The 26,422-nt window shown below is 42.6% G+C and overlaps 1 protein-coding gene across 7 annotated transcripts in view; it reads right to left on the bottom strand.

Moving 5' to 3' along the window:
• The window catches only part of FRMD3 (FERM domain containing 3), a 358,746-nt gene that overhangs the window by 198,224 nt on the left and 134,100 nt on the right, over positions 1-26,422 (bottom strand). The gene's annotated exons all lie outside the window — the stretch shown is intronic.

Raw genomic sequence — 26,422 nt, 5'->3', positions numbered from 1 at the left:
TTCTAGGTCTTTAAGATGTGCAATCAGGCTGTTTATTTGTGCCTTTTCTTGTTTCCTAATGTGTGCTTGTATAGCTATGAACTTCCCTCTTAGGACTGCTTTAGCTGTGTCCCAAATATTTTGATAGCTTGTGTCTTCATTTTCATTGAACTCTCGAAACATTTTGATTTCTTCCTTGATTTCCTCTTTGACCCAGAAGTTGTTAAGAAGTGTACTGTTGAGCTTCCACATTTTCGCACTATTTCTAATCTTTTGTTGATTGTTAAGTGTTAGTTTAATTCCACTGTGGTCTGAGAAGATGCTTGGGATGATTTCAGTGCTCTTGAATAGGCTGATGCTGTCTTTGTGGCCTAACATATGGTCTATCCTTGAGAATGATCCATGTGGATTTGAGTAAAATGTGTATTCCAGTTTCTTGGGATGAATGACTCTGAAAATGTCCAATAGTTCTAGTTTATCTATCTCTTCATTTAGCTCCCTTATGTCTTTATTGATTTTCTGCCTGGATGATCTGTCAAGTTGAGATAGAGGGGTGTTGAAGTCCCCTACTATGATTGTGTTACTGTTAATATATTGCTGTAGCTCTTTCAGTAGAAGTTTGATGTATTTAGATGGCTTCTCATTGGGTGCATAGATATTAATAATTGTTAAGTCCTCTTGATTGACTGATCCTCTGAGCAGTAAGTAGTGTCCATTCCTATCTTTTTTAATCTTATCTATTTTAAAGTCTATAATGTCAGATATGAGAATAGCTGTTCCTGCCCTTTTTTGTGGGCCATTGGCTTGAATGATAGTTTTCCATCCTTTCACTTTAAGTCTGTGTTTGTCTTGTTGCGTTAGGTGAGTTTCCTGTAGACAACATATTGTTGGGTTGTGTTTTCTGATCCATCTTCCTACTCTGTGTCTTTTAATAGGTGAATTCAGTCCATTGACATTTATTGATATCAAAGATTGAAGATATTTTAACGCCATTCTTGTAGAGTTTTAGAGTGTTTTGATATATGTTCTATTTGTGGTGGTCTGGTTGTTTATAGGAGACCTTTCAGAACTTCTTTCAAGGCAGGCTTGGTGATGGTTGCTTCCTTCAACTGTTGCTTGTCTGAGAAGGTTTTGATGCTTCCATCTAGTCTGAATGACAATCTAGCAGGATATAGTATTCTTGGCTGAAAGCCTTTCTCATTGAGCACTCGATAGATATCTTGCCATTCTCTTCTGGCCTGTAGTGTTTGTATGGAGAAGTCTGCTGCTAATCTTATGGGTTTTCCTTTGTAGGTGACTCTTTGTTTTTCTCTTGCAGCCTTGAGGATCCTTTCTTTATCCTTATTCCTTTCCAATCTAAGTATGACATGTCTTGGTGTCTTTAGGTCTGGGTTAATTCTGTTTGGGACCCTCTGGGCTTCTTGAATCTTTATGTCTTTGGTGTTGTCTAGACTAGAGAAATTTTCAGCTATTATGGCCTGGAGAATGCTTTCTTCCTCCCCTTCTCTTTCTTCCTCTGGTAAGCCAATAATGCGTATATTGTTTCTTTTGAAGTCATCCCATAGGACTCTGTTTTTGTTTTCAGCATCTCTTAATCTCTTTTTGAGATCTCTTACTTCTTTTTTAGTTGTCTCTAATTCATCCTCAATCTTGCTAATTCTGTCTTCAGCCTCATTGATTCTATTCTCTCTGCCCTCTACTGCTTTCTGGAGTTCATCTATTTTGTTGCCCTGCTCTGATACTGTTTTAGCTTGTTCAGTTAGTTGCCTTCTTAGCTCAGCGATTTCAGCTTTCAGCTCTCTAATAACCATGAGATTACTAGAATTTTCTTCCATATTCTCATTTGTTGTTCCTGCATTTCTGATTACAATTTTTTCAAATTCTTTACTCACTCCTGTTATTATTTCCTTAGCTAATGTTTGGATGTTGAACTCGTTGTTTTGTGCTTCACCCTCTGGAGGACTTTTAGCTGGACTCTTGTCCTGGTTCGAGTCTCCAATATTTTTTCTTGTTGTTTTAACCATTTTATATAAGTTAACAGTTTTTTCAATCCCTGAGTTGGAGTTCAGTGGTGTAAAAGCCTTTTTTTTTTCCCCCTGTAGGCTATGGGAGCCTGAGGGCTTTTAAACTATCAATAGGCTTCTTGGCTTAATCACTGACTCCTGACCAAGAGATAAAGCAGTGTGTGGCAGAGATACTCCAGTGGTTATGCAAAGAGACTTTCACAGCCCCTCAGCTATGCCACCGAGAGGCATAGGTCTTCTCCTGAGTTTCCCAGTCAGATCTCTGTACCCTGGTGTCCCTCCCTGTTTCTGCTCCAGACTCTGAGGGCAGTAGCAATGGAGACTCAGAGTTGTACTTGGTGAGTCTCTGGGGAGCCTCCTCCTCCCTTCAGCTGTCCCCTTGTTGTGGAGCAGACTGGAGGTGGTGTCTCCACTGACAAACTGTCGAACTAAGCAGCCACTTAATCTCTCCTTAGGCCCCTCTCTCCTCTCTGTCACCAGCCACGCGTGTTTGTACTCACGGGTGATTTACTGGGTTCCTGTGGTCATTCTAGTCCTGTCCTGTTTTGGTCCGGGTGGTCTCCTCTGGTATTCCTAGTTGATCCGGGAGAGGAGAGGAGAGGAGAGGAGAGGAGAGGAGAGGAGAGGAGAGGAGAGGAGAGGAGAGGAGAGGAGAGGAGAGGAGAGAAAGCGATCTGCTGCTCGTAGCTCCGCCTCGTTCCAGTGCTTTTTCCTTCTCCCCCTACCCTACGTACTTCCTCTTCCACCTCAGGAGATATAAACGACAGGATGTTCTAATGAATAGAGGTTAAATTGATTGCACTGCATTTCCGCTCATAAATAAAGATTGAACTGCATTCCCAGCTCAGCCATGAGTCCCTGGTCATCTCTCTCCCACCCACGAAGCTAGCCCAGCAACTGGCGCCCAAACAGGAACCAGCAGCTACTTCTCCTGGTAACTGAACACGTGTGACTTTGCTAGCTGGTAAACTTTTAGACCCCTCTACAGCCATGAGCAACCTTTACCAGAGCTTATAATTGTTTATCTTATGGAACTAAACTTTTAATAACTATACTCAGACTTTATGGACCTAGCGTACTGTTAACCCTTGATAATTGCTTATTTTGCCTTTTACTTGTTTTACCCTAATAAACCTTGTATTGTTTAAACCAGTTCCCAGATCCCCGCTGTGAATCCTTTTATGCACAGCGGCCCCCACTAGCCCCCTTTTAAAGATAAATAACAAGCATGAAGCAGTGGTGCAGGTATCAGACTCTCCCCCTCTCTATATTCCCCTGCCCCTCTCAATTTTTCTCTGTCCTATCAAGTTCAAATTTAAAAAAAATGGCCATAAGAAGTGGTGCATTCATAGGTCAGACACTGAGCCCCAACAATTACCCTGGTGGAATATTTTTTCTTTTCTTTTCATTCATTTTTTTCTTTATTGGGGGATTAATGCTTTACGATCAACAGTAAATACTATAGTTTGTACATACATAATATTTCCCAATTTTCCACATAATAATATAACCCCCACTAGGTCCTCTGCCATCATGTTGTAGGACCTGAACCCTCCCCCGACCCACCCACCCGAGTCTTTTACTTTAGTGCAATACACCAACTTCATTCCAAGTTCTGCTTAGTGTTAATTTTAAAAAACTAATGTAAAGAGATGGCATCCTCCCCTAGATCTGATAACATGTCTGAGATGTAATCAAATGCAGATGAGCCAGGATTTTTTTTTTTCAGTTTTAGAATGAATAGGTTGTGCTATGTCACCAAGCTTCATTTTCATTCACCAAATGATCTCCCTCACCTCCACAGAGGTCTTGAGGTCAAATGGAAGGAGGAGGAGACAGATGGTGGCACATCCATTTGCTGAAATATGAGGGATTGCTCCAGCCAGAGCAGATGTTGGTATCTTTGCTTAGCTGTGTATCACCAGTGAACAGCTGGGGAGTGTTTTATTTTGGCAAGTTTAATGAGAAGGATTTAGGTTGGGAACAATGATTATAGATGACCAGCATGGAGACTAACAGAAAAACAAGAGGAGTCTTAAAGTTGCAGAACCTATTTAAGTCATCACAATAACACAGACGATATTTATGCAGTAGACAACCCAACTGAACATTGCTTAGGCCAAGAGGACAGTTAAAACCTAAGATTAAGGGTGTGTCATTGGTGGGTGGGACACACAGAACTCTGGTGGTGGGGGTAGTATGGAATTATGCCCCTGTAATCTTATAATCTTGTAAACCAATATTAAACCACCAACGGCTTAAAGAAGAAAGAAAAAAAAAAATCAAGGGCAGGGAGTAGTGGAACGGCTCACTTGAAGATCATACTTATTTTATTTGATGTGACAGAGAGAAATTGACAGAGGAGAGTGAGATAGAGAGGGAGAGAGAAAAAGAGGTAACTATAGCACTGCTTTACTGCTCATGAAGCTTCCTCCCTGCAAGTAGGGAGTGGAGGCTTGAACCAGCTCCTTGGCATTATAACAGGTATACTCAGCCAGGTGCACCACCACCTAACTCTGAAAGAGGCCTTTTAAAGATAGAGATGGAGAGGCAGAGAGAGGATGAGAGAGCAAGAGTGACACCGCAGTACTGAAGCTTCTTTCATTGGGTTGGGGGCTGGAATTGAACCTGGGTTGTGCGCATGGCAAAGAAGTGCACTATCCATGTGAGCTATTTCTCTGGCCCAAGAGATGTTTTGACAAATTTTCTTTCTTCTCTGGAGACTCAGAGTAGCTCACTGGGCAGTTTCAAGGAAATAACCAGACATCAGACCAACACAAGACATTGAAAATGACCTTTTATAATTATGCTATTTCTTTGGTTTCCCATGTTTCTGAAGATTAGAAGACACTTTTTTTTTTTCCTGTGGCTCCCTTTGTTTGGGTGATATTGATTTACATGACTGTTGTCCTAAGTATACAGTTTCACATTTCTCCGTGGTAGGTATCAGCACATCACATCCTCATCCTTCACCAACTCATTCCAGGGACCATAGACAGAGTAATACTCATGGACCAGAACCCCCAAATGTGCACTGGTACCCCTTAGCCATGCCAGTAGAAATGCATAGTTCCTGGCAGTGATGGACAGCTGATATTATCATCATGAGGAGTGCTGGAAGCAAAAACTTGGCAAGAGTCTTGGACTGCACTGTGCAGCTTGGTAGCCATAAACCACAAGTGGCTAATTAGATTTAAATTCTAGTTCAAGATTAAACATAATTCAAACTTCAGTTCCTTAGTGGCACTGGTCCTCTTTCAAGTTCACGGCCACATACAGCTCCTGTCCACCATATGAAATTGTGCAAGTACAAAGCACCTTCATTACAGACAGTTCTACTGAAAAGCAAGGTTCAAGAGCAAAGGGCATGCTCAAAGACCTGGGTTCAAACCCCAAGTCCCCACCTGCATGAGGAAAGCTTCATGAGTGGTGAAGCAATGTTACACGTGTCTCTCTTTCTATATCTATCTCTCCTTTCCCTCTCACTTTTCCTCTCTCTGTATCCAATAAGTAAAAATAAATATAATAAAAAGTTACCAAGAGCAAAGCTAATTTGCCTGTCATAGCATTGGAATCGTCTTCTGTCATTCACCATCATCATCTATCATAGCACTGGAAATACATCTTCCGACTGAGTAGGTCTGGGTAGGACCTGGGAGCATGCATTTCTTTCTTTCTTTCTCTTAATTGCCACCAGGGTTATCTCTGGGGTTCAGTGACTGCACTGGCAATCCATTACTCCCGGAGGCCTTTTCCCCCCCCCACATTTTATTTGATTGGGCAGAGAGAAATTGAAACGGGTGGAGGAGAAAGAGTGGGAGCGAGAAAGATAGACACCTACAGAGCTGCTTCACCACTCGTGAAGCATCCCCACTATAGGTGGGGAAAGGGAACTGGAACCCAGACCCTTCTGCTGGTCCTTGCACATAGTACTATACATGCTTAACTGGGTCCACCACCACCCAGCCGAGAACCTTCATTTCTTTTCTTCTCCTCCTCCTCCTTCTTCTTTTTTTGGCCTCCAGGGTTGTCTCTAGAGTTCACTGCCTGTACAGTGAATACACCATTCCTGGCAGCCATTTATGTTTTTCTTTTTTCTTTTTAATCGAGACAGAGAGAAATTGAGAGCAGAAGGAGAGATAGAGAAGAGAGAAAGAGAGACACATGCAGCACCTCTTCACCACTTGTGAAGCTTCCCCCCTGTAGATGGGGCCTGGGGGGCTCAAACCCAGGTTCTTGCACATGGGAAAGCCTGTGTTCTACTGGCTGTGCCATCAGCCAGCCCTAAGAATCTGCAGTTCTAACAAGCTCCCGGTTGAAAGAAGACTCTCAGGGACCCTATTCAACACTGGCCTTTGGGTTGAAGAGTAAGTATTCCTCCAGCTCCAACGTAGAAAGCATCTTTTTCATTCAAATTGCAGCTCTGGGAAACAGGGGGCATTGAACAATGGAAATGCTGTTAAATAAAGCTTGCTCCCTTCCCTTCACTTCACGTCTCCACTTTTTCCCCAGGTTGAAAAAAATGTCTGGGATTCACAGCAAAAAGAAAAGAAGAGAAGAGAAAAAGAGAGCAGAGGAGAGGAGAGGGCAGAATGACTGAATGAATGAGTGAATGAATGAATGAATGAATGAATGAATGAATGAATGAATGAAGCAAGCAAACAAGCAGCACACTTAATCCCTATTCTTGTTTCATTTCTACTGCCTGCAGTGGAGATTTCCTTAACAGAAGGCTCAGCTCCAGCTTGATATAATTTAAGCAGCTGTGTTTTCCGAAGATAAGCGCAATCTCTTTACAGCCTGAACACAAAGGTATTTCACAGAGGAACAGCCAGGAGTGTGTGGGGAGTATACTCCGCTGCATAGTTAGTTACAGGGACAGAGAAGAGAGGAAGGAAGAAGCTTTCCCAGCTTAAAAACAGAATGCTGGGGGAAGTTTAGGCTCTATAGTGGAGATGTGAGGTTCCTGCTGTCTTAGGGTTCAAGAAGACAATGGATAGTTACTGTTATCATCACATTATTTGGTAATTGGGTTAGCTTTGAAAAGTCCCTTTGTTAGACATACAATCAATTTTTCCCCCTCTCATATTAATTAAATAGTGATTTATATTACTACAATTTAATAGGTGTGTACATAAACACCATTCCCATCACCAAAAGATTGTGTCCCATCCCACCCACCCACCCCCTCCAGCCCAGGAAGCCGCATGTCCACCCTCCCTCTCACCACAGGGTTTTTACTTTGGTGCCCTACTTTCAATTTAGTCAGATCCAATGCCCATGTTCAGCGGGAAAGTAATCACAGAAGCCAGACCTCCCACCTTCTGCCATAATGCCACTAGAAAATACCAGATAGGCTCTCTGTAACACCTCTTTCAAACAGAAAACACTCAGCTGGCTCAAGCTTTCTAAGCAAGAACAGGGGTGGGGTGGTGATGCACCCTGGTGAATGCACTCATTACCATGCACAAGGATCTGGGTTCAAGCCCCCAACCCTCACCTGCAGGGGGAAACTTCAGTGTGACACTCTCTGACTCTCTCCCTCTCTATTTCCCCTTCCCCTCTCAAGTTCTCTCTGTCCTATCAGATAAAAATTAACAAAGAAAATTTTAAATTTAGAAAAAATAAATAGAAAGGAAGGAAGGAAGGAAGGAAGGAAGGAAGGAAGGAAGGAAGGACAAAGTCTGGCCTGTGGCTGAGGGGACCCAGTGCTTCCACCTCATCTCCACTAAGCAGCATAATCACCCCCACACAAAACAGATCTTCTTTCTTTGCATTTTTACAATTGTCAACACAAAGTCTCAGAGGGATTAAGGAATTAAGCCTGTCTGTCTTTGCACCTAATCCTTGATCCTTTGTCTTAGGCTGCTCTTCCCACCAAACAAGATTATGAAAAGATGACCAACCAGAGGGAGGTTACACCTTGCAAGCAAAATAACCCTTCCAGGACATATGCACCCTTATGTTCATAGCTGCACTGTTCACAGTAACTAGCCAAAGAGTGGAAGCTGCCTAGATGTCCATCAACAGAGGACAGGCTACAGAAGTTACAGAAAATATATTTCCTAGGATACTGCTGTGCAATCAAAAAAGATGATATTGTATCCTTTGGGGCAAAATGGATAGAACTGAAGGTGACTAAGCAAAATAAGTAAAGAGATGAAATGAAAGACAACTGCCAGATGGTTTCACTCATATGTGAAATCTAAACTTCTGATTCACATGATTTGGGAGGGGAGAAAACAAACAAACAAAAACACCAACCAGAAGCCAGTAAATTTTCAGACTTGTGAGAACTATGATATTTAGCTTTGGGAGGTGGGGATACAGAACGTTGGTGGTGGGTGTGGTGTGGAACATTGTAATCTTACAATCTTATAGCATACTATTAATAACAAATAAAAATTATTTAAGGAAAAAAATAAATAACCCTTCCAGACTGGCAGCCTCCTCTCCCATCAAGCCACTCTTTCCTCACCCACAGCAGTCCACCTATTAAAGTATTAATCCCTGTTGTTATTAGATTTCTGCTACAAGGACTGGGGGGCAGTAGAGAAGCATTAACTACTGTGTGGGATACTGGATCTTATTGGATTTTGCACACTGTCCAGTAATGGTAACTGAGAGCTGGCATCGATTCTAACCTACAGAACAACGGTCCAGAGCAAATACAAGAGTGAGGGGGTAGCTAGGCTCCCCTGGTGAGAGTCAGGAGCCAGAGATGAAAGTCAGGGATTCAGCTGGTACTTTCTCACCAACAGGGGACTGATCTGCACTTGACCAAAGCCTAAGGCCGCAGGGGCAGAGAGCAAGGTCAGGAGGGGAAGAGCCATGGGCAGTCAGCCTAACTAGGGAACCTTATAGCATGAACAGAGATGCCCAGACACAACAGGAGCCAGAGCCAACCACCTGAACATGAACTACAGTAGGAGATCTGGACTTTTCCCTGGAAGAAGAAGCCACTAAGAGCCACAGAAGCCCAATTTGCATCTCAGAAAGCCCCTCCTGACACCTGGAGAATAAGGGTTAGAAGACCACACATGTTACCATAAGCATGGACCTGGGCTTAAGACCCCAACTCCCTCCTGAGCTTAAGACCTCCAAGCTTCACAAGCTATGAAGCAGTGCTGCAGGTATCTGTCTCTTTCCCTCTATATCCCCCCACTTTCCTTTCTCTGGGTTCCAGTTTCTCTCTGACACTAAGAAAATTAATAATTTTTAAGTAAAAATAAAGGCTATTAAATGTCACAGACTAAGGGGTCAAGTGGTAGCGCAGCAGGTTATGCACACATGATGTGAAGCACAAGGACTGGCTTAGGGATCCCAACTCCCCACCTGCAGGGGGATCGCTTCACAGGTGGTGAAGCAGGTCTGCAGGTGTCTATCTTTCTCTCCCCCTCTCTGTCTCCCCTCCTCTCTCGATTTCCCTCTGTCCTATCCAACAACAACAGCATCAATGGCAACAATAACAACAACAATAAAAAACATTCAAGGGCAAAAAAAATGGGAAAAATGGCCTCCAGGAGCAGTGGATTCATAGTGCAGGCACCAAGCCCCAGCAATAACCCTGGAGTCAAAAAAAAAAGTCATAAACTTATTCCACAGAATATGTGTGCCTGTAGGCTTACAAGCCTGAACAAGTATGCCATCCAAAAATAAAATCTATAAAGAATATAGAGCAAGCAGGGGAGCCAGCATAATGCTTATGCAAAAGACTTTCTTTCATGCTTGAGGCTCCAGGGTCCCAGGTTTAATCCCCAGCACTACCATAAACCAGAGTTGAGCAGTGCTCTGGTCCTTCTCTGTCTTTCACATTTAAAAAAAAAAAATCACATTAAAAGTAAATAAATAAAAAGAATACAGGGCTAATTCTACAACCACTCATCTTGACCTCAATTAATCACAAATTGGAAGCTGTATTCTTCCGAATCAAAGCTACATGTCTGCTCCCACACTTCTCCCTGAGCAAGGTCTACCGCATTGTGGAAAGTGGGGCCGACGCTTCAGGCCTTGGGGCACTATCTGGATAAGAAACAAGTCATTGGCTTCAACCCGGGAACAGTCACAGAGAGCAAAATGCAGCCAGACAAATATCTGTCTGGATTGCTGGAGTCATCTGTCTGCTAAAAAAATGAGTTGAGCGTCTCCTGTATGCCAAGAAACACAAATGTAAATAAAGGCAAACAAGGCACAACTCAGAACATCCTTAGGAAACACAGAGACAGACAGACAGGGCCAGGACTGGGACGTAGCATGAAAAGATTATTCGGAAGGGAGCCAGCCACTCAGGCCCCACCGAAGGCTAACTAAATCAACACCTGAGTTTTGACAACAGCCGCCCAAGTTATATGCACATTAGAGTCTGAGAGAGCTGGCAAAAAGTTCGCCCTTCACTCCATCAGCCTTCCCAGGAGGCAACACACACACACACACACCAGCATTATCCATGGCAATCTTAAGCCTCTGACTTGCAGCTATTTACCCTGAGCCTCCAGACTTTGTCATTGTAGATGCCCGAGAGACTAAAGATGATTTGCAGGCCACAGCACCCCGGCTTCATTCTCCATGGCAGCCCTACAGTGCCACCCCACTTGGAGCCAGCAGAGCTGAGCAGAGCAGAAAGTTTCATCCTGGTCTCCTCCTTCATTCCTGGGTCCTTAGACCAAAGAGTTCTTCACACAAACACACACACATAGCCATAAAAAAGGAAACAAAAACACCTATCAGAAGATGCTGGGAAATTGTGCCAATGCAGTCACATCTGCCATGTTGTCCCCTCAGGCTACTGCTAGTTCCCTGGAGAGTTGGGACATTCTCGGAGTGCCTGTTCAGCCATGTTGTGCTCTCAGGACATTGTCTATATCCCCGCGATATCTGGAGTGCTCTGGTTACTCCTCCCCCCCTCCCATTCTCACGAGAGTTATCATCCTATCCTGGAGTGCTATGGTTACTCCTCCCCCATCCCATTCTCGCGAAAGCTACTCCTATAAAAACCCTTCGTTTTCCGCACCTCGTTCTCTTGCCAGCGTTTCACTCCGGTGTTCAGATGCAGGAAAGGTTACTGCGTGAGGCGGCCATTTTCTCTACCTCCACGTGGCCCAACCTGCTTCTCTAACACCCAACTTTGAGGTGCCAGTGTAAATAAAGATTTGTGTTTCCTCTTCGCTCCGGACTCTCTCTCTCTCTTCTCTGCGGCCCGCGCACTACAACATCTGGCTCTACAACAAGAAGAGATCTGTGTACACCAATGTTATAGCAGCACAGTTTTAACAGCCAAAACTTAGAAGCAACCCAGACATCCAATGACAGATTAGTGACTATAAAAACTGTGATATATGTACATGAAGGAGTGTTGGTATTCTTCGTGTTGGTTTGGTCCCCTTCCCCCTACCTCTGAGAGAAATGGTTTGGCCCTTGCTAGTTTCACCCCTGCTTTCTCCCCACCCCCTATGCTAAGGACGCCCAGAGTCCCAGCAGCAGCAGCAGAGGGAAAATGATGGAGAAGCACATGGTGTGGTGATTTGCCTGTTCGTGAATAAAGATTAAACTGCAGCTTCTCAGCCCAGCCGTGTGTCCTCGAGTCTCTCTCTACCACCGCAACGCTAGCCCGGCCAGTTGGAGCCCCCGAATTTAACAACAAAGGAGTATTATTCAGCTGTTAATAAAACTCAAATGGAGTGCGAAGACATCATGTTAAGTGAGATAAGCCAAAAAGAGAAGAGCAAACACCAAATGATCTCACTTACAGACAGGACTTAATAAATAGGGACAGGGAAGGAGAGCAAAAGTGGAACGTGGACTGGGCATGGTATATCGCATCAAGGAGAAAATAAAAATGATTTAAAAAAAAAATTGCTCAGCCCAACCCTGTGAGGCACTGCTGAACCAAGAGCCAGCTCAGGATGCAAATCCCTGATGGAGCGGGCAGGTGGGCTCCCATGGCACCCCACTACTAGCCCAGTGTTTTGGTGCTGCCTCAGTCCTCCCCTCTCAGTCCCCCACTCCCAGGGCACCAAGTTAAGGAAAAGCTTTGTTTTGTTCTTCAAGACCTCTCCCCAGTCTATTTACCCTATCCACAGTGCCTAGCTTTGTACTTAGAAATCAGAGAGAGAGAGAGAGACTTTCACGCTAAAAGACATTAAAAAAAAATAGAGCTCACCAGGTAGGGAGTCTGCCTTGCCATATGTGTGGCCCACATTCGAGGCCCTACAACAACTGGAGAAAGCTCTGGTGCTGTGCTCCCTCTCCTCTACCTCCTCTGTCTCTCCACTCCCCACCTCTCTCTCTGTCTGAATGGACAAAGAGCCCCAAACAGTGAAATCACACAAGTGAGGGGCCTGGCTCTGGGGGTGGGGGGGTGCGGGGGGGAATGAAGCAATAGGATTTTACTGGCATTTATACAACGGCACCAGAGCCCTTTAGGACACAAGGTATATTCTGTTAGTTTACACTGAGCTGAGCTCCACTTCCTGTGGGTGGGGCCCCTGCTCCTCTATAAACTCATTTAAGGAGCCTGAGCATTTCAGCTGTGCAAGCTGAGCTGGTTAGATCGTCCCTGAGTATCCATATTTTAGAGCATCAGCCCCTGAATATGTCCTGCTTCCTTCTGCCAGCAAGACTTTCAGCCATAAAGGAGATGACATTAGTGAAATCAATTTCTTGTTTTTCAAAAGAGAACCACCACAACATGTGCTTCCAAATGTTTATTACTCCCTTGTAAATAATTGATTTGGAGACATTTCCAGGAATATGAGTGAGAATGACTCGCTTTGCCCTCCAAGATCATCATTGTTTTCTTAAAAACTCTTAAGACAAACTTAAGCAAATTCCAAAGTTTGAAGTTCTCTCTGTTTTTTCTAAATATTTATTTGTTTGTTTATTTATCCCCTTTTGTTGACCTTGTTGTTTGACTGTTGTAGTCATTACTGTTGTTGTTGGATAGGACAGAGAGAAATGGAGAGAGGAGGGGAAGACAGAGAAGGGGAGAGAAAGATAGACACCTGCAGACCTGCTTCACCGCCTGTGAAGTGACTCCCCTGCAGGTGGGGAGCCAGGGGTTCAAATCAGGTATCCTTACTTGGGTCCTTGCACTTCACACCATGAGTGCTTAACCCTGTGCTGCACTACCGCCCAACTCCCCGAACTTCTCTCTTATTTCACTTTCAGTCCTTTTCTTGCTTGTTCTGTTCTGATTTTTTTTCCTATTCTAATTTTTTACCTAGTACATCACAGGTTTTGACCTTAAACAGCTTTGTGGTTTCATTTTGTCTCTTCTTCTTCTTCTTCTTCTTCTCTTTTTTTTTTAACACTGGCATCTCTGTTATTTTAATTCCTTAGAGTATGAGCTTTTCTTGAACCTGTAAGTGTCAAAAGTGCCTTTTGCTTCTAAACATCTTTCTCTCTACTTTACTGATTCAAATAACTTTTCAGCTTCTGAAACTTGTCTCTTACTGCTTTAGCCTAAACTTCTTCCTGCCTCTGGCAAGAACAGTCTCTCCCACAATTTCACCATGACCTGGCCTGGGTTCTGATGGAAATTTCCATTTTTCTCTCAAGAATGAGATCTTATCAGAAGATCGCCCTGCCAAAAAGCATCACAAACATGTTTGTCTCCTTGGAAGACTGTATGGAGAGCCCTTAAACAAATAAAAATGGATTTATCTTATGATCCAGCAATACTACTTTTGGGTATTTATCCAAAGGACACGCAAACAGTAATTCAAAGGGACATATGTACCCTTATGTTCAAAGCTGCATTATTCACAATAGCCAAAGAGTGGAAGCAGCCTAAATGCCCACTGGCAGCTATTTGAATAAAGAAATTATGAGCTATTACTCCATGGAAAACTATTCTGCAATCAAAGAGATAATATTACGTCTTTTGGGACAAAATGGATGGAACTTGAGGTGACTATGCTTATCGAAATAAAAGCTGAAAGATAACCACCACATGGTTTCACTCATATATGGAATCTAAAGAGCTAAAACACATAGACTTACAAAGGAAGAGGAGGAGAGGAGAAGAGAAGAGGAGGATGACGACAGAGAAGAAAATGGAGGAGGAAAAGACGGAGAAAAAGATAAACTGTATCAAAGATTGTGGAAAACTATGGTGGTTATCATCTGAAGTGTGGGGGCACAAAACTTTGGTAATGTGGGTGATGTGTAACTATACCTTTAATCTTTCAGTCTTGTAAAAACACTATAAATCATAAATATTGGTATGTAAGCTCTCTCCATTATCACTTCCACCAGGAACATCATCATAAGTCCTCTTGTGGGCCACTCCTGGAACTTGTCCTCCCTATAAAGTAGCAGTGGTAGGAAGTGCCCCACTGTCATCCTACCCTGCCACTTGAGGAAGACTGGTCCTAAAATGAGTGCAGCCTAGAATGTTACCAGCTGTTACCAGGAACTTCGAGCTCAGACTGACAGGTCATACAGGCTCCTGTGCTAAATATATATATATATAGGACCTGGGTCAGATGGATGGGGTCAACAGTTAATTTTATTCATAGATTTTTCTACAAGTTTGGGAGCTATTCTCTTCCTTAATCCAACTTTCTAGCCCTATTGTCAATTCTGACACCACCTTCTCAGATAATATTTTTGTCCACCTCCATGTTATCAAACTCAAGCAAAAACTACAAAGTCATGGGCCATCAGGAACATACCTAAAATATACTTCCTTACCTCTTCTCACCCTAAGATCCCTATTCTCATCTGTTCTATTCCTACCTGTTGATTCCTGCTCACTAATCATTTTGTCTGGCTTTATATCTTGTCATCTTTTAGCCACCAAGTTACAGACACTATCATGATTCCATCCTGACTTCCCTGGGTAGACGACCTCACCAGTGTGTACTGGAACCTCACCTCTCCAGAGCCCTACTCCACTAAGGAAAGATCAAAACAGGCTGAGGGTATGGATCGACCTTCCGATGCCTATGTGCAGAGGAGAAGTAATTACAGAAGTCAGATCTTCCACCTTCTGTACTCCAAAAAAGAATTTTGGTCCATACTCCCAGAGGGGGAGAAATGACAGGGGAAGATGACCAGAAGGCTCTGTCTGACCTCCAACTTCATCAGGCTCCAGAGAAAGAAAAGGGAAAAAGGGGGGGGGGAAGGACATTTGGAAGTAGTAATAGTAATTTTGACTTAAAAAGGAAGAGAAGGCAATACCTTAGGGGGGGAAATGAGTGTGTGTGTTTGTGTGTGTGTGTGTGTGTGTGTGTGTGTGTGTGTGTGTGTGTGCGTGTGCACACACATATAGATAATTATAGAATACTCAGTCCTTACCTGCAACCTTGGGAGAACTACTGTACTCCAATGGAAGGAATGGGGATACAGAACTCTGGTGGTAGGAACAGTGCAGAATAATACCTCTGTTATCTTACAATTTTGTAAGTTAATGTAAAGTCACTAATAAAATTTAAAAAGAAACAAATATTAGAATATGGGAACAGTTATAATGCATTTTTGCATAAAAAACCAAAGAAAAATGCATCATTCCTTTTCCAACATCCTAATAATAAATAGTTTGTAAAAAAGAAAAAGAGAGGGAAAAAAGAGAAAGAAGGAAGGAAAGAAAGGAGGGAGAAAGGAAAAAAGAAAAAAAAGTTTGTCTGCCAGATGCCGACACAGCATTTTGTAGAGAGACACCTGATTGTGGGACTTGGCCAGACTCAGAGAAACTCCAGGATTCTTCAGAAGGAACACATGGCAACCTAAGGCCCTGACAATTCTCATGAGGCATCAAGTATATAAGTAATAAATACCCCATTTATTATTCCAACCTTCACCCAATTCCTTTCTTTTATTGCATTCCAGTTCCCAGGCCACACGCCTATCAGGGTAGTCAGCGCAGGGCATTTGAAGAACCTCCCTAGTGTCCCAGGCCTCTGAGTGTCCAGCCTCCAACGAGGATAGTTAGTGCTTTAGCAGCCCTATGGCTTCCTCCACAAACTGCTCCTGCAACCCAGGTCTTGCCTCAGAGCCAGGATCTTGTCCGCCGGGTCACTGTACTTCCCCTGCACCAAGGAATCTAGGAATTGGCTCCCAGGAGAACTCCAGAAAGCACTGCCAGATGGCAAGCAGCCATCATGCCTGCCTGGTGGCCCCGGAGGAATGTGACTGTGTGCCCTTTGTGCCATCGCCTCCTAGAGCCCGCTGTGCATGCTCCCCAACAGCCCCCTCACATTCTCACGTCTCCTGTATGACTCAGAGCCAGCCCTGTCATCACAGGCAGAAAATCCCACCTGCTGTCCCCAAGGCCTCTGAACTTCCAAGGCTGTCCAGTCTAGTGGGTTAAACTTTTAATTAAAGATCAGATGTCAGTCACCCCAAGCCTGCAGAAACGGTCCACTTAAAAGTGCACTATAAACAGAAGTTCAAGTGCAATGCCTAAGGAAATGTTTTCTTGCTCAGAATCTTTGTGAAAGCAAAATCTTGAGACAATAAGGAGACCAATGACAATTAGCTCAATGCATCCTATTAGCAAAGGGCAAGTGTTGGAGTGACCTAACTACACCAGAAAGCTCTGCATGTTGAGTAGCAATGGTGGAAGCAAGAGGTCAGGAAAGACAGGCAGGGGCACATCTGGTAGAGCATACACATTGCCATGTACGGATATTCTCAGATTCCCAGGCAGAAATGGGACACACTAAAGCTTTAGTGCAGGAAGCAGTGTTCATTATGTCAGCAGACCCAGCCAGACTCCACAAACTACTGGTCCCCAAGCACAGTAACTGTAAAAAAGTACTCCAGTCCAAGTTCTGCTTAGAGTTTTCCCTTCTGATCTTATTTTTCAACTTTTGTCTGTTAGTGAGACTTATCTCACCTAACATAATTCCTTCAAGCTCCATCCAAGATGGAGTAAAGAAGGTGAATTCACCATTTTTAACAGCTGAGTAGTATTCCATCGTGTTTATATACCACAACTTACTCAGCCGCTCATCTGTTGTTGGACACGTAGGTTGTGAAGCATTCATTTATTGCAAACATCTTGGGTTTTTGCTAAAACTAAAGCTATCTGCTTACAATAACTCATACCCAAGAGTACATGATTGAAATACAACCTCCTGCAAGGTGTTTGTGGTTCACATGATCACGGGTGGTTGGTCATGAGATCCAAGGTTCAGCAGGAACTTCTGCAATTGGAGCTGTGAGTCACCCTCACTGGTTTCCTGGTTCACAGTGGCTATGATTTTGCTTTCAGTCATGACTAACTTTATTCTTATGCAGGATATTTGATTTTGTGAAAAAACTGCTCCTTTTTTTAAAATTTTTTTCCATGTTTTTTCTTTTTTAAAAAAAAAATTGATGAAGGGAGTCGGGTGGTAGCACAGTGAGTTAAGCACATGTGGCGCAAAGCACAAGGACTGGCGTAAGAATCGCAGTTCGAGCCCCCAGCTCCCCACCTGTAGAGGAGTCGCTTCACAGGTGGTGAAGCAGGTCTGCAGGTGTCTACCTTTCTCTCCATTTCTCTCTATCCTAACAACAACGACATCAGTAATGACAACAATAATAACTACAACAACAATGGAAAACAACAAGGGCAACAAAAGGGTAAATATATAAATAAATATTTTTTTAAATTTAAAAAAAATTTGATAGAAACAGAGAAATATAATTGTGGAGTCGCCTGCAGGTGGAGACTAGGGGTTTGAACCTGGGCCCTCACACATAATAACATGTGTACTCTACTGAGTATGCCATTGCCTGTCTTTTCCAAACTCACTGGATAGGAGAATTTCATGGATGGGTGAGCCTGGAGACTGAACTCAGAGGATACTCGAAAATACTGAATGTTGTTTTAGAAAAAAAATAAGTGAAAATCTGTGAGTGACATTTGTGTCATGTTCCTAGCATCAAGTATGCTGATACATAGTATATTCTAGTGTCTTCTGTAATTTTGTGTGTATGTGCGCACATGAGTGCACATTTATGTGTATGGGATCATATGTATGTGTTATGTATAAATGGTTTATGTGATAATATGCTATACATACACACACACATACACACACACACACTGAGATGGAAAAATATTAACTGTTGGAGTGATGGTTCAGTTTCCACATGGATGCCTGCAGAACTGGAGATGCCCTTAATAAGGAACACTAAATAAAAGGGTTTATGTACTAGCATCTTCTGCTAATTACAGTTTTCTTTTTAAAGGAAAGGTCACAAATTACTGGTCATGGACCAACACTCCCCCACCCATGTTAGAAATGACAAAAATCCCTAAGCTTTATGTCTAAGATACTATGAGAAAATTGATCCTAAACATGGCCCAAGTCTTCTTTGATGTTACACCACGCTTTTAACATCTGACTAAACTGACTTAGTGATTCAAAAGTCCTTTTCTGTAACTGGTTAAGCAAGAAGGAATGGCTGAAGTGAGGTTTATGGGGTTCGTGCCCTATACTAGGTTGGATGCCATGTGCTTTACAGTTGAGGAAACCAAGGCTCCAAGAACCAAGTGACTCGCTTGAGGGGACACAGCCAGAAAGGACCAGGGCCAAGGTATGAACTGCATCTGTTTCCCTGAGTAACTAATGTCACCGCCTGGAACACTATTCCACATGACCTGGAATTCCAGTGGAGACTCGGGTTGTCATGAGTCTCATAATCAAGCCACAGAACACCCAGCCAGGAGTAGCATTTCTTCTTTCTTTCTCTTCTTTTTTTTTTAATTTTTTTAATTTTATATTTATTTATTTACTTATTCTCTTTTGTTGCCCTGGTTGTTTTACTGTTGTAGTTATTATTGTTGTTATTGATGTCGTCGTTGTGGGATAGGACAGAGAGAAACGGAGAGAGGAGGGGAAGACAGAGAGGGGGAGAGAAAGACAGACACCTGCAGACCTGCTTCACCGCCTGTGAAGCGACTCCCCTGCAGGTGGGGAGCCAGGGGATCTTTAAGCCGGTCTTTGTGCTTTGTGCCAACTGCGCTTTAACCCACTGCGCTACCGCCTGACTCCCTTTTTTCTTTCTTTCTTTCTTTCTTTCTTTCTTTCTTTCTTTCTTTCTTTCTTTCTTCTTCTTCCTTCCTTCCTTCCTTCCTTCCTTCCTTCCTTCTTTTCTTTCTTTCTTTCTTTTTTAACTTTGTGGATAATTTGATAGCTCTGAAAGCAAATCGCTAAGCCTATGACTTAGCGAAAAAAGTCTATGAAGAAGCTGCCTGCTCTTTCTGCAAGAGTGTCTCAAGCAGGGTGTCCCTGCTACTCAAAAGATAAAGTGGTAGAGGGAATTTGTACACTGAGCAAGATTGTGGCTTTTGATGCCTCCCTTCTAAATAAGAGAGTGATAAGGCATGGTTCTAGAAGACCTGATTTCTCTTCTCCTTACCATTTTTCCTTTCTATCATCATCATCATCATCACCATCCTCATTTTGATAAAAACAGAGATAAATTGAGAGAGGAGGGGAAGATAGAAAGGGAGAGGGACAGAGAGACACCTCTCATTGCTTTACCACTTGTGAAGCTTTTTTCCCTGCAGATGGGGACTGAGGGCTTGAACCTAGGTCCTTGTGAGGAAAGCAAGGGTTAACTTTTTCAAGAAGAAAAGCAAGGGTTAATTTCTTAGTTAAAGAGAAACACAATTGGTAGCAATCCCCCCCCCAGCATAAATAGGGCTTTCTACTGCCGTCATCACAGTGACCTCAGGATCTGCTACTTCTGCGCAAGTCTGCTGATAACCCAAATTGTATTTTCTGTTTTTTTAAGATTTTATTTATTTATTCATGAGAAAGACAGGAGGAGAGACAGAACCAGACATCACTCTGGTACATGTGCTACCAGGAATTGAACTTAGGACCTCATGCTTGAGAGTCCAATGCTTTATCCACTGTGCCACCTCCTGGACCACCAAATTGTATTTTCTGTATAACCTTCTTGTTAAGCTTGTTGCTATGAGTTACTACTATAAGAAGGTTGTTAACTGTATAAAAGGGTGTATTGCGCCAAAGTAAAAGACTCTGGGGTGGGGTGGGGAGGGTTCAGGTCCTGGAACAGGATGGCAGAGGAGGACCTAGTGGGGGTTGAATTGTTTGGTGGAAAACTAGGAAATGTTACGCATGTGCAAACTATTATATTTTACTGTCGCCTGTAAACCGTTAATGCCCCAATAAAGAAAAAAAAAAAAGAATGCTTCATAGGGCCCGGGGAGATGGCATAATGGTATGCAAAAAGACTCTCATTCCTGAGGCTCCATGGTTCCAGGTTTAATCTCCTGTACTACCGTAAGCCAGAGCTAAACAGTGTTCTGGGAAAAGAAAGAAAAAAAGTTCCATCCTGTTTTGTTTTCATTTAAGACAAAGGTCTACAGGTTGCAGCTGAGCAGAATTAACAGCACACATTTTAGTGATTCACAATCAGCTGGGACTCACACTGTTGGAAATCACCCAAGGAGCTCACTTAAAATGGAGATTCTGTGTCCCACCCCCAACAATAGCCACCACAGTCCCCATAAAATCTTAGTTTGGCTACCATTCACTTCTCGGTTTGCACATGTGTTTCTTTGCTTTGCAAGTTCATGTGTTTCAGTTCTCTAGATTCCACATTATGTCCTTCCTCTCTTCACTTACTTCGCTAAGCACAATTACCACCAACCTATGCATTTTGCCCCCAAAGGATGCAATATCATCTTTTTAAATTCCAGAGTAGTTTCCATTGAGTATCTGTCCCAGTATCTCTACACTGGGAGATGGTAGCTAGATCAATTTCATACAGATCAGACTTCAGAGCAAGGACAGCCATGAGGGATACAGGGTTGTATTACATAATGGGGGAGAGGTCGCTTTTCCAAGATCTAACGGCCCTTAGCTACAGGTATCTAACAAGGGGGCATCAGACTTTCTAAGGAAAATAATAAATAAATAAATAAATAAATAAATAAATAAATAAGATAAAAACCTGGTCAAACTGAAGAGAGATAGCTGTCAATGAGGATCTGGGGGTTGCCGGGCAGATAGCTCACCCAGTAGGGTCCATACCTCACCATACACAGCCTTGGCATAGCCTGAGAGCACCACAATAGCAAGGGGAGCTCTGATGCTGTAGTGTCACTCCCTCACTCCCTGTCTCTCTGTCTGCAATAAAAAGAATGAAAATATCAGCCTGGGAGCAGTGAAGTCACATATATTCAGGTCCTACCAGGGGAAAATTAATTAAATAGTTAATTAAATTGGAGGTGCCCTGACTCCTATTATCCAATTCAGTGATTGTGAGGTAAAAACCAAGATTTATTATTATTTTTTTAACTACAGCACTGCCCCAGCTCTGGCTGGTGTTGAACCTGGGACCTCCAGTGCCTCAGTCATGAAAGTCCTTTGCATAACAATTATACTACCTGGGATCTGGCAATGGCATTCCATGTAGAGCATACCCACTATGCTGTCTCTCCCACATCTCCCATATAACGGAGTCTTGCCTTTTGATCCATGTTTCCTAGCCTCACTCTAACTCCCACACATCCTGTTTCAGGCAATCCCTCCCCTAAAGTTCTAATCTTGGACTCTGATTTTGCACCATCTTCTTTAAGATTAAGTAGTTGCAAGAGGAAGACATTTCTCTGGAAATCCACTAAGACCATTTGCTTAATGCAGTCACACTAAGAGTTCAAATCATGACTCCTGGAACACAATAGAATGAAGTAACTGGCACATAAAACAGACTGCACAGCAGAAATTACAAGGAAATCAATGGTCTTCACTATATTTAGCTTTTAACTAAATAAGAATCTAGAGTGTCTGAATTAATCACACATTTTGCTTTCATGAAGTCTAAATTAATGACATTTACTGAATGTCTGTGTATTAAGTTCCAGTGCAAGCAAGAAAACCCTGCCTCGTGAAGCAATAAAAAGATAATTTGAATGTTTTTAATTGAAATTTTAAATGTTGTTGCTTAAAGATAAAATAGCCATTTTCTATATTGAAAACAGTTATTTCACAAGTCTCATTTAAAACTCTGTTCTGGAAACACATAAAAAATACAATTTTGTTTTTACATTATATCCTTCCAAAAATAAGTGGGCCATTTAAAGAAATACTTTTCTACTCTGGCTGAAATTTTCCAACCTGAATCAAAGGGAAAACACAAGATCTGGGCAGGAAAAGAATATCTGTCCAGATGGTTTTCCTCAAAGTTACCATTCCTGAAAATAGTAACAACATTCCACACTGGAAAGAAAGACAGAGACAACTGAGAAAATTTCCAAATCATAGGTATTCCTTAAATAACTATTTAAAACAAACATCTGGAGTTTTTAGCTTCAATACATATCTTTTTTTTAAAGAAGATTTCTTTTTTCTTCCCCTTTTGTTTCCCTTGTTTATTGTCATTTTTGTTGTTGTTGTTGTTATTGCTGTCATTGTTGTTGGATAGGACAGAGAGAAATCGAGAGGGGAGGGAAAGACAGAAAGGGGAGAGAAAGATAGACACCTGCAGACCTGCTTTACCATCTGTGAAGCAACCCCCCTACAGGTAGGGAGCCGGGGGCTTGAACCCGGATCCTTACGCTGGTCCTTGAGCTTCGCACCATGTGCGCTTAACCCGCTGCACCACCGCCCAGCCTCCTTTTCAATACATACCTTTAAGGGACACACAATTTCACCTAGGACAATATACATGGAAAGCCCCACATAGAAATGAGCTTGAACTGCAATAAGATAGTCAATAGCAAAGGTGACAAGAATAGAGAGACCCCCATTAGTAAACGTAAAAGGCTACTTCTGAGTGAAAATGAGTCAGAACTGGAATAAGACCCATAAGGTACAGAACTTTAAGCTGACAAGCAGAGGGCAGACTGAAACAAAAGTTTGGCACCCAAATTTTCCACACGTTTCTATCTACAATCTTAGAACAACAGGAAATAAAATCTATAAACCATGTGGTGATTGTAGCCACAGTCTTCCCAACAGCTACAGCTTCTTGACAAGTGCAGCCCTGATGGAGGCAGCTATATTGGAATCCAGTCTACATAGATCATGGGAGTGGAACTAGGGAATAACACTCCACTTATGGTGCACAGCCTGCCAGAGTCAGTTCTTCCAGCAAACTGCAGAACACCTACATCAATCTGGTCAAGACCCAGGTTGATTCAACCTTAGTGGTATAGCCTTAGTCAGGCACTTGTGACTGTGAACCACTGGTCACTGCCAGACTAGTTAAAAGACAGACCTCTGGCTCTGGTCTCATGGAGCATCAAACATAATGGGAAGGCACCAAGAATCATTCACACTGAGGGATCAAGACCACAGACTGAATAAAACCCCAAATCCACACCTGGGGATGTGCAGTAGATCAAGTGTTGAACTCTCAAACATGAGATCCTAAATTCAATCCATGTGCCAAAAGTGCTATCTGGTCTCTCTCCCTCCCTCCCTCCCTCCCTCTTTCTCTCTCTTTCCCTCTCTTCCCCCAATCTCTCTCGTTAATAAATAATATAATATTTTTTACAAAAATAAAGAAAACTCCAAATTCAACAGGCCTATATAAATTTCCTAAAGAAGGCTTCAAATCAGGAGTCAGGCAGTAGCGCAGCAGGTTAAACACACGTGGCATGAAGCACAAGGACCAGCGTAAGGATACCGGTTTGAGCCCCCGACTCCCCACCTGCAGGGGAGTCCTTTACAGGCGGTGAAGCAGCTCTGCAGGTGTCTATCTTTCTCTCCCCCTCTCTGTCTCCCCTCCTCTCTCCATTTCTCTCTGTCCTATCCAACGACAGCAACAACAACAACAACAATAATAACCACAACAATGAGAAAACAACAAGGGCAACAAAAGGGGAAAAAAAGGTTCTTGGTACAGGCACCAAGCCCTGGCAATAACCCTGGAGGGAAAAAAAAAAGGCTTCAAATAAATGGTCCATCAAAATGAAAAGTTCAATGGAAGAAAACTTCAACAAAATCAAAGAAAGTATGAGAGAAAGTTCTAGAGAAGACATATCAGAAAACAGAAGTAAAAAATATATAGTAACTGAGCTAAAAATAGAAATAATAATAATGCAGTTGCAGAGAATACCAGCAGAAAGAAAAAAGCCAAAGGTCAAAGCTGGAGGACAGGTGAGAGAATCCACTGAAACAGCAAGATAAAAAAAGACTGAAACCAAATGGCGGTCTCATAAAGGGCCTAGGGGACAACATCAAGAGGAACAACATTCACATCACAGAAATGCCTAGAAAAGAAGGGAGAAAGGCACATAATTTTATTTGACGAAATATCAGCTGAGAATTTCCTCAAACTAAAGTAAGTATGCACTCAGATTCAGTAAGCTATAAGAGCTAATGAGTAAATAAACAAGTAGATTTAAAATATAAACATATATATATGGGGTTGAAGGGGGGCCCCAAATATTGAGAGCAGCTGTTGGTCCAAGGCCAATTGTTCCTTGTTTCGTGTGGATATTTCCACCTGTGCCCACCCTGTGATGATAACTATAAAAAGGTGGGACAATAAGTGATTGGGGTTGCAGACTCTCCCTTGCTTGGAAGGGTGTCAGCGACCCAAGCTTAAGCTTGATAATAAAGGCTCTTGCTATTGGGTGTGATTCTGGTCTTCTTTGCGTGAGATCGGGACTCGAACTTCTGGGCATATATATATATATATATATATATATATATATATATATATATATATATCAGCCAGGGACATAGTACAGTGGTTTGTGTACCAGACTTTCATGCTTGAGGCCTCAAAGTCAAAGGTTCAATTTCAGCACCGCCATACCATACCATACAAGATTCTGGTATCTGTCTCAGAACATGCTTTTGTAATTTTACTGCTACAGATTTTAAGTCAAGGATCCTTTTTTCTTTCTTTCTTTCCTTCTTTTTTTTTTTCTTTTTACCTCCAGGGTTATTGCTGGGACTTGGTGCCTGCATTACAAATCCACTACTCCTGGAAGCTATTTTTTCCCTTTTGTTACCCTTGTTGTTTATCATTGTTGTTATTATTGTTGTTGTTATTGCTGTCGTTGTTGGATAGGACAAAGAGAAATTGAGAGAGAAGGGGAAGACAGAGAGGGGAAGAGAAAGATAGACACCTGCAGACCTGCTTCACCACTTGTGAAGCAACCCCCCCACCCCTGCGGGTGGGGAGTCGGGGGCTCGAGCCGGGATCCTTAGGCTGGTCCTTGTGCTTTACCCCATGTGCACTTAACCCACTCTGCTACCGCACCCCCCCCCCTTTTTATTTCTTTTTTGCTGCAGGGCATGAGTTTTGTATCAGTCATGTCATATTATTTATTTTTTTAATAGTGACTTACAAGATTATAAGATAATAGGAGTATATTTCCACACCACTCCTATGGCCAAAGTTCTGTGTCTTCCACCCTCCTACCTCAACAATAACCACCATAAATTCAAGTTCATGTCATTCAATTCTCTATATTCCCCAAATGAGTGAGACCACCCAATAGTCATCCTTCACTTGCTTATTTACTTCAGTAAGCATAACCAGCTCCAGTCCCATCCATTGTGCCCTAAAGGATACACAATCATCTTTTTTAATTGCAGAGTAGTAGTCCATTGAGTATATATCCTATAACTTCTTTACCCAGTCATCTATTGATGGACATTTAGGTTGCTTCCATATTTTGGCTACTGTGAATAATGTAGCTATGAACATAAGCATGCATGTCAGACATCCTAAAAAGAGGTGTGTATGCCTGTGATTGGTGGTGAGAGTTAGCTAAAGGAATGAAGCAGGAGTGGAGGGGGAGACAATATCCTCAAAAGCACAAAAGGAGGCATGGAATTCAAGGAAGTAGAAAAAGGGATGGAGGCAATTGAGGGCACATGTGGGAAACTCACAGGTTTTTTTCTGAATCAGCCTCCACTCTCAGCCTCACCTCCCACACACTGGCTGCTCAATGCTATAAGCAGACTACCCACGGGGCTGGAAGTGCCAGCACATGGCTAAAAATTTCTGCTAAACTACTATTAAGGGTACCAAGAAAAGATCTGACTCAAGGAAACACCTTACTGGATTTTCAAGGAAATAAAACCTATTTTCCAAAGCAAGCCACAAAGTATGGAGGTGGCCAAACATAGAGAGCACACCCCCACAAGAAAAACCCAAACCTGTGGGGTTTTTTTTTATGCTGAAACAATGCATCTGTTAACTATTTTTGGGAAAGCATGCTTGCTAATTATAGAAGACGCCCTACATGGGTTTTGGCCATAGGTTTCTAAAGCAATCACATCATTTCCCCTAGTCTGGTATAGACCTTTCAAGAAAGAGTGAGAGTTTTCAAATGCCTGAGGCACTAAAGGTTCCTGCTTCAATCTCCCAGCACAACTAGAAGCCATGCTCTGGTTTAAAAAAAAAAAAAAATGGTGGTGGTAACACAAAAATGTGGGACTGGCTGGGGAGCTAACACAGTGGTTCAAAAAACTTTCGGGAGTTGGGCG

This window comes from Erinaceus europaeus, chromosome 10, assembly GCF_950295315.1.
Source record: "Erinaceus europaeus chromosome 10, mEriEur2.1, whole genome shotgun sequence".
Lineage (NCBI taxonomy): Eukaryota > Metazoa > Chordata > Mammalia > Eulipotyphla > Erinaceidae > Erinaceus > Erinaceus europaeus.
Note: the sequence above shows the minus strand (reverse complement) of the source record. Positions and strands in the feature narration are given on the sequence as shown.